Source organism: Aegilops tauschii, chromosome 2, assembly GCF_002575655.3.
Source record: "Aegilops tauschii subsp. strangulata cultivar AL8/78 chromosome 2, Aet v6.0, whole genome shotgun sequence".
In the NCBI taxonomy this organism is placed as follows: domain Eukaryota; kingdom Viridiplantae; phylum Streptophyta; class Magnoliopsida; order Poales; family Poaceae; genus Aegilops; species Aegilops tauschii.
Genome location: NC_053036.3, coordinates 452,049,232 through 452,059,016, shown reverse-complemented (window position 1 = coordinate 452,059,016; position 9,785 = coordinate 452,049,232). Strand labels below are relative to the sequence as shown.

Here is a 9,785-nt window from a genome sequence, read left to right as displayed (position 1 = left end):
GCAAGGCCCCCTCCGCTGTCACCGCGGCCGCAGCCTCCGCTTGGGCCTTGGCCGCCGCGTCGGCACGCGCCTTCGCCGACTCCTCCTGTGCCGCCTTGGCGGCAGCCGCCCTCAACTCCTCCACCTCCCGCTCCTCCCGCGCCTCCCGCGCATTTCGCTCTGTCGCCGCCTGAAGCTCGGCGCGGGGGTCCACACGGCGGGTGCTCCCGGATCCTCCCGGCGATCCAACGACGGAGGCGGCAGCAACCCGCTCAAGAGAAAGCGGAGCCCTGAGTTTTGAGAAAGGGCAAGGATTCAGAAATCTACAAAGAAAAGAAGAAAGAGTGCGCAAAAGAATATACACTTACGCCGACACCGTCTGCGGCGGCTTCACCGCCTTGCGGAAGCGGGCCGCCTTCGCGGCCGCCTCATCCCGCCTGGTCGCCGCCGTCCCGCCCTTAGGCTTCTTCGGCCGACTGCCGAACAAGCCCGACGTGGCCCGGCACTTCTGCCCGCCGCCCCGAGCAGGCGGCGCGGCGGAGGAACCCGCGCCATGGCCGGACACCGGCTGGCGGCGCGGGATGATTTCCGCCTCGTCGTCATCCGGCCAGTCGTCGAAGCTAACTCCAAGCCCGGAGCCACCTGCTTCGCCGCCACCCGCCTCGGTGTTTTCGTCCGTGGCAGCCGCCCCCAAGTCGTGGTCCTCCAGGTCATGCTCCGCCCGGTCGGGGAGAAATCGGCGCTCCGCCCCCGACTCAGCTGCAGGTCGAAGGAGAGGGCTCTGCCAAGACGTGCCGACTGGTCAGAGTCGGCCAAGAAAAACTCGGCGACAAAACTAAGAGAAGAAAGGGTAAAGAGAGCATACCGTAGGCGGAGGATGTGCACGGGAGTATGGCTCCTTGCCAAACCGCCACTCTGCGGAGAGCTTGCAGTTCGCAAGATAATTCACCATATGAGCCACCTCGTCGTGCGGCATATCCTTGGTGCACATCCAACTCGGATCGAGTTGGCCGCTCATCTGACAGATCAGGTGAGGGCGCCTTTGAAGCGGAAGCACCCGGCGCGCGACGAAGGCGGCCATCAAGTCGGACCCAGTCAGGCCCTCCGACTGGATCATCACCCGGAGTCGGGCGATGGCCGCGGCTCCAGCCTGCGACAGCGTCACGGCCCAATAGGACCACTGGGGCCGCCTCCCAGCCGGCGGGCCGGCTACGTAAGCCGGCAAGTTGACGTAGTCGCCTTGCGGGGCGACGTTCCTCACGTAGAAATACGACTTCTGCCAGAGCTTCACCGACTGGATCAGCATGATGACGGGGAAGGGGTTGTCGGCCGCCGGCCTCCGCATCGCGATGAAGGCGCCGCTCTGAGCCGGCACGCCCTGCATGCGGGTGCCGAGCTTGGATTGGAAGAACTCCCCCCAGATCTTGGGTGGGGAGAACGCCAAGAAAGCCTTCGCACATGGTGACTAAGGCGGACAGCAGCACCACCGTGTTCGGAGTGAGGTGGTGCGGCTGGAGTTGATAGAAGTCGAGGAAGGAGCGGAAGAAAGCGCTCGCCGGCAGGCCGAGGCCGCGCAGGAAGTGCGAGCGGAAGACTACCCGCTCGCCTTCCTCCGGCGCCGGCGTGATCTCCTTCTCCGGCGCGAGACGAACCCACACCTGGTCCTTGCCGGGCAACCGCCGCGTCTTGCGGAGGAACTCGATGTGGTCCATATGGACGAGGGAGCCGTCCCAGTCCCCGTCGTACTGCATGGTGGCGAGAAGCTAACGCGGAAGAGTGCGGCGGCGGAGAAAGCACGGCCCTGCGGCGGCAAAGCTGCGGGGCGGAGTGAAGATTGGTGGGACGGCGCGGCGGCGAGGCGCTGCTGCGAGGGAAAACAGGAGGAAGAAGATGGCGGAGAATAGAGGGGCGTGCGAGCGTTTGCCGCTTCCCCCCCCCTACTTATAGCCTCATGCGGCGAAGCCGAGGAGGCGAGGCGTGGGGCGGAACGTGGGATTAACTGCGCCCACTCCCCCACGTCCCGCGATTATTACGCCCTAACGGCGTGCGGAAACCGCCGCCGAAAGACGTGCGGACAGCTTTGGGCCACAGAGGATCCGCGCCTGGGCCTAGGCGTAGGAGTGGTGGGCCCCCGGCCTGCGGCGACGTCCTGTCACGCGCGTAGGTTGGCAGGCTTTTTTCAGCCGGAGGATGCCACGTGGTTCGTAGGCGGTGAGCGGCCGGCCTGTGGCCCGGCGCACGCGCCAACAGGCTCCCGCCTTCCTACTTTAGAAATTTCGCCAAGACGGCGCGCCCAACCGAAGCCGGCTCCTAGCTGCCGGCTCGTCAAGATAAGAAGCTGACCGAGCTTCTCGACCTCCTCTCAGCCTCGAAGCCCAACCAGCTTCGGGGACTACTGTCGGAGTAAATGGTCACGGGTAACCTAACCGACTCCCCTGGCTCTTCGAAAAATTATCAGGCCATTCGAGCCTTCAAGCATACAGAGCGCAGGGCCGCCTTCCCCCGGCCGGCTATCCCCAGGGCCGGCTACCAGAAGGCGACCCGGCCTCAGAAACCTTCCCTAAGGAAGCTACGAGATGGCCGACTCCAGGAAGCCGGCCCCAAGAGGACCGACTCCCAGAAGCCGGCCATGAAGAGAGCCGATTCCCAGAAGCCGGCCAAGACTACACCCACCAAGACTGCATCCACATAACGCTGATAAGACGGGGCGTGACCGCAGTACAGCCCACTACCCCCGAATCCCGAAGCAGGCATGGCCACAGGGCGCCGCACGAGTCAGCCATCTCCCGTCCGGCGCGGCACTGTAGCCATGTTGACCTCGACGTCACCCACGACAGGCGCCAGTACGGCCCGCGGGCGGCGGGCCCCTTTAGCCAGAGAGACACTCGAAGGCGGCCCGGCCTCCCCTAGTCGGCCAGGGGCGTGGCCGGCTCCCAATAGCCGGCTACCTCCCTCCCTCGAAACATGTGCCTCATTAAGGAGACAAGACGAGGTAAGGCTACAGTGAGAGCCCGCAAGGCGGCGGCACTGTAGTCACGCTTACCTCGACAAAGCCCTCGTCATCAGAGGTGAGGCAACAGTAACCAGCCGCCGACAAGGCCCCCAAGCAGTGGGGCCGGCCTGTCGGCCAAGAGGCCGGCAGCCGGCGGGACCCACCAGTCGGCGGGCCCCAATGGCCGGCGGAGAAGCCGGCGAGCATAGACACTAACGGCTGGGACCCGCGCCCAGCCGAATTACCATTGTACCCCTGGGGGTAGGCCTATATAAACCCCCGGGACACCCATGCAAAGGGTTGATCTCATAGAATTCCACACACCACATAGAGAGAAAAGGAGAACTAGCCTTGCCCTTCTTCTTCCTCTAGCCAAACAACTGAAGGAGCACTTGTAGCTACTTGTATTGATCTAGTGATCATGCGGAGACCTCGCAGAGCAGGACTAGGGGTGTTATCTCCACGGAGAGCCCCGAACCTGGGTAAGATCCGCCAGCGTGCATGTCTTCGCCTTATCCCGTTTCCAGGCACCGGCGATGTCTTACTGGCTCCCACAATGATAAGCCACCCGTTGGCATATGTCGCACCTATCACCCGACAATTAGAGTTTAAGAGCATGCATAACATGAATCATTTGTGATCAGCCACTGGAACGAACAGAAATGGATAGTAATGGTGCGGCTGCACCAACATCATATCAGAACACTCGTACCCTTCGAGTCGACGAAATTCATAAAATTCTCCGCGAACGTATTGAACAATATAATAGGAAAGTAGGGATTGAGAATTAGTACATAACCAGCAGCAGGCAACCATAGGAGAGTGCAGCCGAACAAACGACAGTTAATGACCATGACGCTGGAGTAGCGCGCGTCAGGGAAACAAAATGGCGAAGACCAACTTCGCCGCGATCGCGATGACGCTGATGGCCACCTTTGGAATCTCGAAGCCCAACATCTTCACTACGGCGGAGGCGACCAGACAGAGGGCCTCCATTATTTCGTCAGCGCTTGAGGCTGCGCGCTTCGCCTTCTCTGACTCGGCCGGCAAGAACTCTCCGGGCGACAGGTTAGGAAACATCGGGGAAGACACTCTCTTGATGCCGTTCACAATGGCGGCGACGAGAGCGGCGACATCACCGGCTCGCACGAGGAAGTTCACGCCGTCCAGCTTATTCTTTGCCGAAGCGCCAGCCGCGTCGCCATGCAGGCACCCAATCAACTCGACGACGCGGCTGCTGATACACGTGGCGGCGCGCTTCACCGCGTCGCAGGCCTGGGCGACGACGCGCTTGACCTCAACGTAGGCATCGGCGACGGCCGAAGCTACCGCTCGATACAGGGCGGAGACGTAGTTGGCCGCGGCCTCCGCCGCTTCGGCGATGGCGTCAAAGACCGGTTCAGCCGCCGCACGTGCTGCCCTGTGCGCAGCCTCGACGGCTGCTCCCCCCAACACCGCCCGCAGCGCCACCAGGCCAACCTTGCTCACGACGCCTCCCATCGTTCGTCTCTGAGAACTAATACTCCGGCGAGGTAGAGAATGGGATGGGTAGGAGCACGAGGAGAGAGTATCTGGTGAAACGAGCAAACTGATGCACCAGGTACAGCAGCGATAGATGGGCCGTTGGATTCGTAAGAGAGGGACAGGATTCGGTTCGATGATTGGGCTCCTGGTATATTTGCAAAACAGTCCTTGCAGTACAGCTAAATCCAGCGAATTGACCTCCACAAATCCAGATCGTCTTCCTCCCCTTCCTGTGTTCTGTACCAAGCCTGGAGCTAGGGCTAAGCAAAATCTAGGCGAGCTCTCTCTCTGTGTTGGTCCCTCGTTACACCAGATGCGCCCTCCCCCCGTCCAATTTATCTCTCTCTGTCCGGCTTCCGGCGTTGACGCATCAGTGCCCAGAATCCAACTCAGGTGGTCCACTGGCGGCTCGCCGCGATTGCGTCCACCTAGCGACGCGGCGCTGTAGCTTCGGGGATATCGATGTTGCGGCTGATTAGGAGCCAACCATCCTCTTTTTACTGATAAAGGATCCACGGTATGATCACCAATTTTGGTTCTTCTGTTATCCAAGTTCCCAATCCTTCGGTTCACTGATTCGTTTGAATGCAGTGGCATTTGGTAAATTGAATAGTATGAGCACCGAATCAATGTGCCACATGCAGTTCTAATGGATAATTTTACCAGTAATTGTAGGCGATTGGAAAAATAGACGAGGGGAAATATGTTTGTACAATCTGTATGTCAAGCACAAGGTTTGACTCCCTGTTTTGATCGTTTATTAGTAAAAAATATTAAGTAGAAAGTGCACTTTGCAGTGTCCAACTTAACTTGCTGAATGCATTGCAAGTTCATCTTCTTGATTTTATTATGTAGTTCATCATTTCCCTGAAACTGGTGTTTTCAGTTCGTATATACAATGTAGTAATCCATCAGTGGTAGAATGTCGGCATTCCTTATAATCCGTTTGCAAAATCTCATAAATTCTGAGGTCCCTGTAATCTGCAGTTAGAAGGGCTACAAAAATTATCCTCAGTTGCAACTATAAGACTGGAAAATAGACAGTTGGTACTTTTATATGAAGATATCAAGGCTCCAGCAGGCCTCGGCTCATGTTTATAAATGTTTCCACGTGATAGTTAGTACTTTTATATGAAGAAACCAGTGCTACAACAGCCATTTCCTCGAGCTTAGTGCTAGCAGGCAGAACACAGGTAATGCCAGCCTGCTCAATTTTTTTCAGTTTCGGCGTTCAGTGTTACTCAGTTTAGGGCCATCAGTTGCTAAAATCTAGTTTAATCATATTGTTCCTATCATCAACGCCTCCACTCTACACTAACATTGACACTAGTGTGTTTGTCGCAGATGGATCAATTGCTTCATTAGATAAAAGAAACAGCACACCCTGCCAACAATACGATAATTCTCGTTGTGTCAACATATATTCAGGACCATACTTTCCAGAGGTATACTCTAATAATGTGGTGCTTGTATTGCAAGTGAAGCATGAGCTGAATAGGTAAATCGTAAGGGTAAAAGTTTATCCTCAGCCGGTGCAGCAAGATTGGAAATAGACAAACGAGCAGTGTGATTATAAACATTTTTCATGTTTTCCAAGTAAAAAGAAAGTTTCCATATGACTGTCAGTACTTGCGTATGAACAAGTTAATACCTGGGATTTATGGTACAAGTCAGCAGTATATTATTTGCTACGCAACTCTTGTTATTCATTTTGTTGATTTTGAATGCCCTTTTTGATGCCCAACTGAGGAAACCCTCACTAATTTTCATGTTTCAGATTTTATCTTGCCAGAATTCTCACTATTAGAACCTGTACCTACAACCAGCTATTGTTCCTGACTTCATTTTTGTGCAGGTTTAATGCAATTAAGGATTAACCCATGTTTTCTTGTGTGTCGGCGGGTGAAGACTTTCATGGCTGGGGTCACAACAATCTCCTAAGTGTAGAGCTTAGATTAGGAAGAAATAAATCATGTAGTACATGGCTTTTGAAGTTCAGATGGACAACTTTTGTAAAGTTTGTGTCATTTTTTGGATCAAATTCTTGCGATGTTCCCACATGTAAATATCTTGTCGTTTTTACATGGAAACGGCTAAAAAAATTGTGTCCAGCGCGATCACATAATTTAGTTATAAACCTTCAAGCATTACAACTGATTGAAGAATAGATCACATGCATCCTTTGCCAGAATCATTTAACACTGCAATTCAGTTTGTGAGAATTTTTGTTGCACTTTGAAGGCCTAAATTCAGTTTGCACTACATTGCATTTTTTCAAATAAGGTTGTATAGTATTCCCAGATTTTACATTTCCACTGGAGTACCATCCTGCAACAATCTCATTTTATTTTCTGAGTGAGACGTGGATGTCCTAGGAAAAGGTCCATAACTAACAGCAAGGGAAAGATGAAATGCGTACTGATCTTAGGTTTCAGGTAACAACATCTCAAGATGCCTGGGCATGATTATCATGTTAGCAGCAGAAGAAAATATTTTTATTTGTTAACTATTCACCAGTCTCGGGGCCTGGTTCAGTGGTACAGGAAGAGGAAGACACGAACTGGGTTTCGGATGTTGTTTCGTTGATTTAGCTACGCTTCAAGGTCTCCTTTGCAAAACGTACCAGCAGCCAACCTGTTAGATAGATCCTGTCCCTTCCATTACGATCTGAGGGCTCATGTGCATCTGGTGCACGAGTTCTCTCGTTGCACAGGATACGTCCTCGGAGCACAAGTGATCGGGAAAGGCTTCGGAGCAGGTTTTATGGTGAGACTAGCCACAATGGATAGTAACATGCCCATGTTACTACTCTATGTTACTACCTCAATAGTGGGTAGTAACATAAGTGTGGTAACATGCAAAGCTTCATTTATTACGTTATAGACTCATATTGCATTGGGACATGTGATATTACAGTAACTAGCTAAGTTACTAGTACTACATCTCTCCTCATTAACTCATTGCCACATAAGCAAAATTACTGAGTTGGACTCGATGTTACTACCGAAGTTACTCCCACTGTGGCTAGTCTGAGCAGGCTAACCAGGAGCTGTGACGATCGATTGAATCCGATGCGCGCGCGCCTAGGGAAACAAAGCGCGGGAGGATCAATTACGCTCCATCGCATGGGAACTCGTGGTTGCGCCGGGCGCAATTTAAGACTACTCACAGTGGGAGTAACATAGGTAGTAACATCACACATATCTAGGTTAAATAGATGATGTGGCATGCAATAAATGAAGAAAGAAATGAAAGTGGTAACATAGCTAGTTATTACTAATATGAGTAACATCACACATATCAAGACAAGATGTGTCTATAGCCTAATAAATGAAGTGCTCCATGTTACCACACATATATTACTCCCTACCGGGACAGCACTTAGAACAAGGTGCGACACTCAGAGATGGAGACAAGTCACGAGAGCCCGGCTCTCCCGGCTCCTCCTCCGCCTAGCTCCATCCTCCTTGCCACACCGACGGCGGACCACTCCGGCCGTTGTCGTACACCTCCTCCTCCCCATCGTGATCTCAGCCCGCGCGGGCTGGATCTATCATGCAGCCCTTTGTCCTCGCCCTCCGCCTCGCCGCCCGTCAGGGCATCCTTCAGGGAGGCTCTGCTCTCTGCGCCGCCCCTTGCTTCGGTCGTGAGGGGAAAGGGCATTTACTCCTCACCTGCCGTCGCTGTCCACCCCACCACGACACTCTCTTCGGGCAGGATTCAAGAGGGACGGCCGCGTCCTGGCGGAGACCCAGGCCCCTCCGGCGTGATGGGCTCGGATCGGCGTGCGACGCGGCAGGACACGCCCTGCCCCAACGGCTGGTCCGTTCAGCGGAAGAAAGGCTGGTGGCGTAGGGAGCGGCACGCACGCCTCCTGGAGGAGCAGCGCGCATCAAATGGCCGCCATAATCGTCTGCGTCAGGGCATTCATGGCGTGCCAGGAGCCCCCCTTCCTTGCAGTTCCTTGTTCTCCTTAAGGAGGCGGCCGAAGGAAAATGCTACAACTGCCTCTCCCCTCTCCACCGTGTCAAGAGCTGCACCAAGCCTCCCACCTGCCTCCTCTGCGGGCATCCTGGCCATAAGGCTCGCCGGTGCACCAATCAGCACGTCCGCCCCCCGACTGGCCTCCGCTTGTCTCCCGACCACCCCAACTTCACCCGCCTCCCGGCCTCCTCGCGCCTCACTTTCCCTCCCGACCACCCCAACTCCACCCGCCTCCCGGCCTCCTCGCGCCTCACTCTCCCTCCCGACCACCAGCTCCGGCAGCCGGTGGCCTCCCGTATCTGTTTCCCCCCTGACCAGCCGGCTTCTGCTCCCCCGCCACGCCCGCTGCTCTCACATCACGCCGTTGCGTCCACGCAGCCGTCCATCGTGGGACCTGCGCCGTCGCCATCTGTCGACATGGAGCTAGACCTGGTGCCTGGCGACGCGTGCAACCGGCCCGAGTTCGTCACTGGGATCGCGTCGTTCACCTCGGCCATGGTGTCGGCCGAGCGCTTCCATGAGGCGCATGGCGCCATGTTGATCACCATCGGGAACAGGCCGCGCCTCCGTGCTAGCCAGGTCGCGGCGGAGGTGGGTCGGCGATTCTCCCTCGCTCCGGGCACCTACTCCGTCACCATGCTTGCACACGGCGGCGACTTCTTCGTTCTGTTCAACGATCCCGTCATCCGCAACCTCGCCATAAGCCTTCCTGACACTCTGCACGTCGGCTATGCCTCCCTCGCCTTCCGCCCTTGGACTCGCCTGGTCGGGGCTGAGCTGGTGCCACTCCCCTTCCGGGCTCGCGTCTGCCTCGAAGGGGTGCCCAAGCATGGCTGCCAGCTCGAGACGGTCGCCGTCCTCTTTGGCAAGTCTTGCCTTATGGACTGCGTCGACGACATCCACCCCACCGAGCAGGACGCGGCGTGCTTTTGCGTCTGGGTGTGGTCTGCGGACCCGGAGATGATCGCTCGTCGCGGCTCCCTTGCGCTGGAGGAACGTCCCCTCGCTGCCACGCCGTCATTTGATTTCCCGGAGCTCGGCATCCACGAGCAATCTGTGCCGGTTGAGGGGCCGGCCAACCTCCTCTCCTACCCAATCCTGCTGCATCTCGACAAGGTATGGGACTACGCGCCGCGCCACGACGGCTACTCCGGGCGCAGCAGCGACTCCGGCCAGAGCGGCATCCCATCCGGCGACTCCGACGATGACTACCCTCGGAAGAGGGACTTCTCTTGGTCCTTCTCCTTCGAGGACGGTTGGCGCCCTGTCAACCGACGCCCTGCGCACCAACGGCTAGGGCCTCGCC

General features: G+C 56.2%; 1 long non-coding RNA gene across 1 annotated transcript; it reads left to right on the top strand.

The window, feature by feature from the left end:
* Positions 1 to 4,692: 4,692 nt before the first annotated feature.
* Positions 4,693 to 6,643, top strand: LOC120973577 (uncharacterized). The gene is made up of 2 exons (XR_006670371.2): positions 4,693 to 5,229; positions 5,483 to 6,643. It is a non-coding gene; the product is annotated as an uncharacterized lncRNA (long non-coding RNA).
* Positions 6,644 to 9,785: the final 3,142 nt, after the last annotated feature.